The 6,000-nt window shown below is 39.3% G+C and overlaps 1 protein-coding gene across 1 annotated transcript in view; it reads right to left on the reverse strand.

The window, feature by feature from the left end:
- The window catches only part of PCOLCE2 (procollagen C-endopeptidase enhancer 2), a 112,782-nt gene that overhangs the window by 17,240 nt on the left and 89,542 nt on the right, over positions 1-6,000 (reverse strand). The gene's annotated exons all lie outside the window — the stretch shown is intronic.

The raw sequence follows: 6,000 nt of genomic DNA on the forward strand, positions 1-6,000 counted from the left end.
TGTATTGGGAGGGTGCTCTAACCACCTGACTACAGGCCAGGGCCCATTTCTTTGTTGTTGTTGTTTTTATTAATCCTCACCCAAGGATATTTTTCCATTGATTTTTTTTTCTTTGGGGAGAGTGCAAGAGAAAGGGAAAGACAGAGATAAATATCAATGTGAGAGAAACACATCAATTGGTTGCCTTTGCACAAGTACCGGACAGGGCCTGGGCTGGGGAGGAGCCTGCAACCAAGGTATGTGCCCTTGTCTGGAATCAAACCTGGAACCTTTTAGTCCATAGGCTGATGCTCTATCCACTGAGCCAAACCGGCTAGGGCCCCATTTCACTTTTAATGTGTCTTATGCATGCCTGCAGTGGAAGCATTTCTGTTCATAATCTTCGTTGCAAAATGCATGAAGGAGAGAGCAAGTGATTATTTTGTTTTGGTGCTCATAATGACATCATTAAAAACTCCAGTTTTAGGGGTACTAAAGATTTAATGGTCATAATAACTGAGGTTTAAAAGCTCTCTTAAATCTCAGGGGATTTCATTTAAGCTTTTGTTATCATTATTTAAACAATGGTAAAAATGCTGTTTGGCTAATACTACTAAAAACTAATTAAGTGGAAACATTAAATGTCATTTGAGTTGAGGGTTTGATTAAAGTCCTTTTTTGAGGCATCTTCTCGGCAGAATCACTTCTTAGGTATCAGGGACAGCCCGTGCTGAGGTAGCTGTTCCCTCCTTGCTCAGCTAATTTCAGCGGGAGGTCTGTACTTGAGCCAACCAGTCAGAAAAACTGCAAGATCTCTTCTGCCCTGGAGGTTATTACTTTCTGAGCCAAGGGACTCGGCAGACCTAAGAACGAGCCCATAACCTGCCTTTAGTCTGGTCACAAAAGTGACCTAGGAGATCAAATAATGCTTCTGAGAATCAAGCCTTTCACAGAAATATTCTGTCTTGCTTTTGAAAACACATTCCTTTAAAGAAATGCAAACAGCGTGCTTGAAACACAATTCTCAACTACAGTTACAAATAAAACGTTACTGTTGTTTAAATGATAAAATTACAAAAAGCAATTATTATAAGCACCAAAGGAAACCTTAAACCCAATCCAACCAGTCTTCTAGGCAGGATGTTATAATTATAGTGACCATTCACTGTGTTTTCTATGAACTAATCTTGGGAGCTATGTTGGAAAACAAATTTTCTCGAGGAAAAATATTTTAGTAACAGTCACATTTTTGTTATGCTGCTACTGAGCTTTGTATAAATGTGACAGAATCACAGTGCCATATATTTACTGAGGGGCATGTGTTGCATTTGCAAATTAATGTTACAAATCACTAAGAAGGAAAGAAGATATCTCACTTGGATCAACTCTGCCCTGGCAAAGCCCAGTAGTAGATTGAGGATGCTGCTTCATTTCTTACAGCTGGCTACACTGGTTCTTGCATTCCACAGTCTTCCCCTTCTTCAATCATAGTCAATCAACCACAATGTTCTGCAAATTTTGCCTCCTAAACGTTCCTTGACCCACCACCTGCTCTTTTCTCCTACCCCTCCCTACCTCCTGGACTTTATCTGGAGTACTGCACAGCCTCCTGGCCAGCCTCCCTTCTCAGCAGTTTAGGACGGGGTTCTAGAGAAACAGGTCCATCACTGTGTACCAACCTGCACTTCCAGGTTGCTGTTTCAAGATGCGGAACCAAATTGAACCCACCTGCCTCATCTCTCTCTAGGCCCCAACTCAAAGTTTAGGCTCCAGAAGAGCATCTGTCTGCCCTGTGTCTGTGCTAACAGAGCTACCTCTGTGCTGGTGTTCTTGATCCAGCACCTAGAAGGGTTCAGGAATCTGGTTAAGGGCTGTGTGTAGATTAAATAACAGTCCAGAGACGAAACATAGGTTTGAAAGGCATTTGGGGGCCAGAGGAGCTTGGCTAAAGAAACCAAGTTCTCCGTGTCTCAGGACCCCTTGCTATTTATTAACACAATTTGTCCTAAGGCAAGGTAGATATACATGGAAGGGTAAAGTTAGGTACAGAATCCATTGTCAGATTGGGGGAAATTGCCTACGGCTGTTCAGGTGTTTGGCCAGTAGGAGGCAATAACATGTACATTGAAATGCCCTGAGCTCTCTGGCAGCAAGCAATCATTTAATGCATCCTTTTCAGGTTTGGTATACAGAATCCATTCAGATTGGAGGAATTGCCTTCAGCTGTTCAGGTGTTTGGCCAGTAGGAGGCAATAACATGTAGATTAAGATGCCCTTAGCTGTCTGGCAGCAAGCAATCATTTAATGCATCCTTTTCAGGTTTGGGGAAATGCCCTCAGCCATTCCCAGGTGATTCAGCCCTGCTGACATGCTGGAATTGGCTTCTGGCATGATAGCCCCCCAATCGCAACACTCCTCCTTCTAATCATACTTTTTTGAATCCTCACCCAAGGATTTTTTTTTAACTGAGGGAGAGGGAAAGGGAGAGAGATGGGGGAGGAGGGGAGTAAAGAAGGAGGTGGGGGGAGAGAGCATGCAACAGAAACAATAATAGGTCGGCTCCCAACTGAAGATCAAATTGTAACCCAGGTATGTGCCCTGACTCAAAATTGAATCCAAAAACCTTCAATTCCAATATTGTTAGTGGTATCGATTCATCCTATTCATGAGAATAGTATATATTGCTATTTATTTAGGTCTTTTAAAATATATTTTAGTAAGGCTTTATAATTTTCTTATTAAGGCCTTGCACAAGATTTGTAAAATCTATTCTTGAGTATTTTATATTTTGTTGCTATTAAAATATATTTTTAAACATACAAATTTTAAATTAAAGCTATTTTAAAAAGATATTCTTGAATAAATTAATGTTTTCAACAAATAAACACATAAATCTGCAAGTCACACTTTAATCTGGTGATGTATGAAATAGATTTTCTAAATTCAAGCCAATCTTGAATTCCTGGTCAAAGAGTATTTTTTATACATTGTTAGGTTTGGCTTGCTAGTATTTTTTTCTTTTAGCAAGGAATAAAAAATACTTTACTTTTCATCACATTCATTAGTGAGACTGGTTTCTAATATTCTTTTCTGGTACTGTCCTTACCTAGTTTGAGTGTCAATTTATACGAGCCTTATAAAATTAGTTGTGGAACAACCCTATTTTTCGATGGAAGAATCTGTGTAGTGCTGAAATTATTCATTCCTGCAATGTTGGTTAGAACAGATGGAGAAACGCAATCTGGGTCTGTTCGCCCACCCCTAGATCACTTTTAACTAAATATCAAATTTCTTTAATAATTATTTGGCAATTTTGGATTGTTCTTTCTTCTTCCTTTTTAAAGTGACTATTGTATTTCATTTGAAATGAAAGTTAACCTTTTTTTAAAAAAATCTTTATTGTTGAGGGTATTACAGATGTCCCCCTTTTCTCCCTCCACCCGGTTCCTGCCCCACCCCAGGCCTTCACCACCCTATTGCTTGTGTCCATAGGTAATGCATATGTGCATATCAGTTCTTTACTAGCAGTTAATCTCTTTCAACCCCTCCCCACTTCCCTCTGAGATTCATTAGTCTGTTCCATGTTTCTATGCCTCTGATTCTATTTTATTCACCAGTTTATTTTGTTCATTAGATTCCTTGTTCAATTGATTCTTAGATTTAATTGTCAATAGATACCTATTTATTACCATTTTATTGTTCATATTTTTATCTCTTCTCCTCCTCCTCCTTCTCCTTCTTCCTCTTGTTAAAGAATGCCCTTCTTCTTCCTCTTCTTAAAAAATACTCTTCAACATTTCATGTAATACTGGTTTGGTGGTGATGAGCTCCTTAAGCTTTTTCTTGTCTGTGAAGCTCTTTATCTGACCTTTAATTCTAAATGATAGCTTTGCTGGGTAATCTTGGTTATAGGTCCTTGCTATTCATCATTTGAATATTTCTTGCTATTCCTTTCTGGCTTGCAAAGTTTCTGTTAAGAAATCAGCTGTCAGGAAAGTTTGCCACATCTCTGAGCCCAGAGGGTCAGAGGGAAACCGCGTGGCGGCACCCAGCCTCGTCCCTTGGAACAGGCGCAGCCTCTGATGGGGGAAAGGAGATCCACAGGACTATTGGGGGATTTGAGATCTGGATGCCATAATTACGAAAGACTGAGCCCAGAGGGGGCAGCCTGAAGCGCTGACCAGACCATGCAGTGCCGGTAAGAGAGGAGCTCCCAGAGACTCAGTCTTCCCCGTTTCTGCAGCCGGCGTTTGTTTGTTTTCACTGAACCCTGTTCATAGGACATTTCGGATACAGACACTCACCCGTGTTCAGGAGAGGGAGAAGGTGCAGACAAGTAGAATCTGGGGAGAGGCTGGGGAGAGAAGGGGGTCCAGGAGAGGTGGCAGCAAGTTGAGTGCTGAGTCACGCCCAAGCCCAGGACCTGGGCAGCCATTTTCTCCTAAAGTTATAACCCCTCCCTCCAGCCCCCAGGCAAGGAATACAGCCACACCCAGATTCCACCCTGAATGAGATGAAGGATTAAAATAATCTGATTAGTCCCTGGGATTAACAGGGTCTGGCCTTCAGTCCCAGAAACAGAAAAAAAAAAAAAAATCACAGACATTCCAGAAAACTGGGATCTTAAGTCAGCCAAAGGATTTACATTTCAATTTCCCATTTTTATTTTTATATTATTATTTTGTTAGCTTTTTTCTCTGTTTTCCTTTTTTTTTGTTTGTTGCTTTTTTGCTTTTTTCTTTGTTTTCCTTTTTTGTTTGTTGCTTTATTTTCTACTTCTTTTCACATTATTTTTTCATCATTCAATTTTATTTTATTTTTACTTGCTTTTTTCTATTTTTTTTTTTACCATTTTTTAAATCAACTTTTGTAAATATATTATTTTGTTCCCCTTCTTTCTCTTCTTATCCACTCATCCCTTTCCTACTTCCGCTATACTGAACTGAGGTCCTCCCCATATTTATCCAATTCGTAACCTTATTTCCAGTATAACTGCTCAGCCTCTACAGATTCTGCCCCCACCCTCTTTACTGAGTGTTTGGTGTTTGTATTTTGTTTGGTTTATCTATTGGCTCTGTGGTGTTTTCTCCATAAATATATATTCTCCTTTTTCTTTTCTCTCCTATCTTTTTTTCTCTCGCTTAGATATTATTTGTGCTCTCTTTCCTCTCCCCTAGTTATCTTTTCTAAGGTGGTTGCTTATATTGGGATCATCGGTGCCGTGAGTACATTCATGCTTTGTTCCCTTTGGGTCATGTCTTGTTAAGGTGAATATTTTGGGATTAGTGTTCTACATTCTATTTTCATCTTTCCTTTAGCATCCTTTTACTCTACCTCAACTTTACCTTTATGCCAAAACTCTCTTCTTCACTATCCAAAGTTTTTTTCTCTCTGTTGTTTTGTTGTTGTTTGCTTTATTGTTGAGTATATTGGGTTTTTTTTTTGTGCTTGTTTGTGAGATTGTATTGCTTTTTCTTTTTATTTTTTTGTTGGTTTTTTTTCCGGTTATTTTTTTGCTTCTGTTTTCCCTGGCCTCGCTTGATATTAGTTGTTGTTTGTAGTTTGCATTCATCTCCAGGGACGGGTTGCTGGAATTTGTTGGGATTAGTGGCTGTTCTATTGGAGTGTTCTTCCCATATAAATAGATTCTTCCCCTCTTCTATTTCATTCTCTTTCTTTTCTCTCTTACTTTTTTTCCCCTTTTCCCAATTTCATTTTTGCACTCCTTTTTTTTCTTTTTCTCTTTTTTCTTTTTCTCTTCCTTCTTCTTTATCCCCTAATTCTCTTTGATCTAGTGTCACCTTTATTTGGGGTTATTAGTATCGTGAATACATTTGTGTTCAGTGCCTTGAGAGTTGTGCCTTGTTGTGTTGTATTTTGTGCCTTTAGATCAACACAGCAGAGAGAGAACTACATAACCAAACATCTGGAGAAGAGAGATCATGGGAAGACAAAGAAACAGCCTGCATTTGAAAGAAAAACAGGCATCACCAGAAAAGGAAGTAAACGAAATGGAGGCAA

Source organism: Myotis brandtii, unplaced genomic scaffold, assembly GCF_000412655.1.
Source record: "Myotis brandtii unplaced genomic scaffold, ASM41265v1 scaffold291, whole genome shotgun sequence".
Classification (NCBI taxonomy): domain Eukaryota; kingdom Metazoa; phylum Chordata; class Mammalia; order Chiroptera; family Vespertilionidae; genus Myotis; species Myotis brandtii.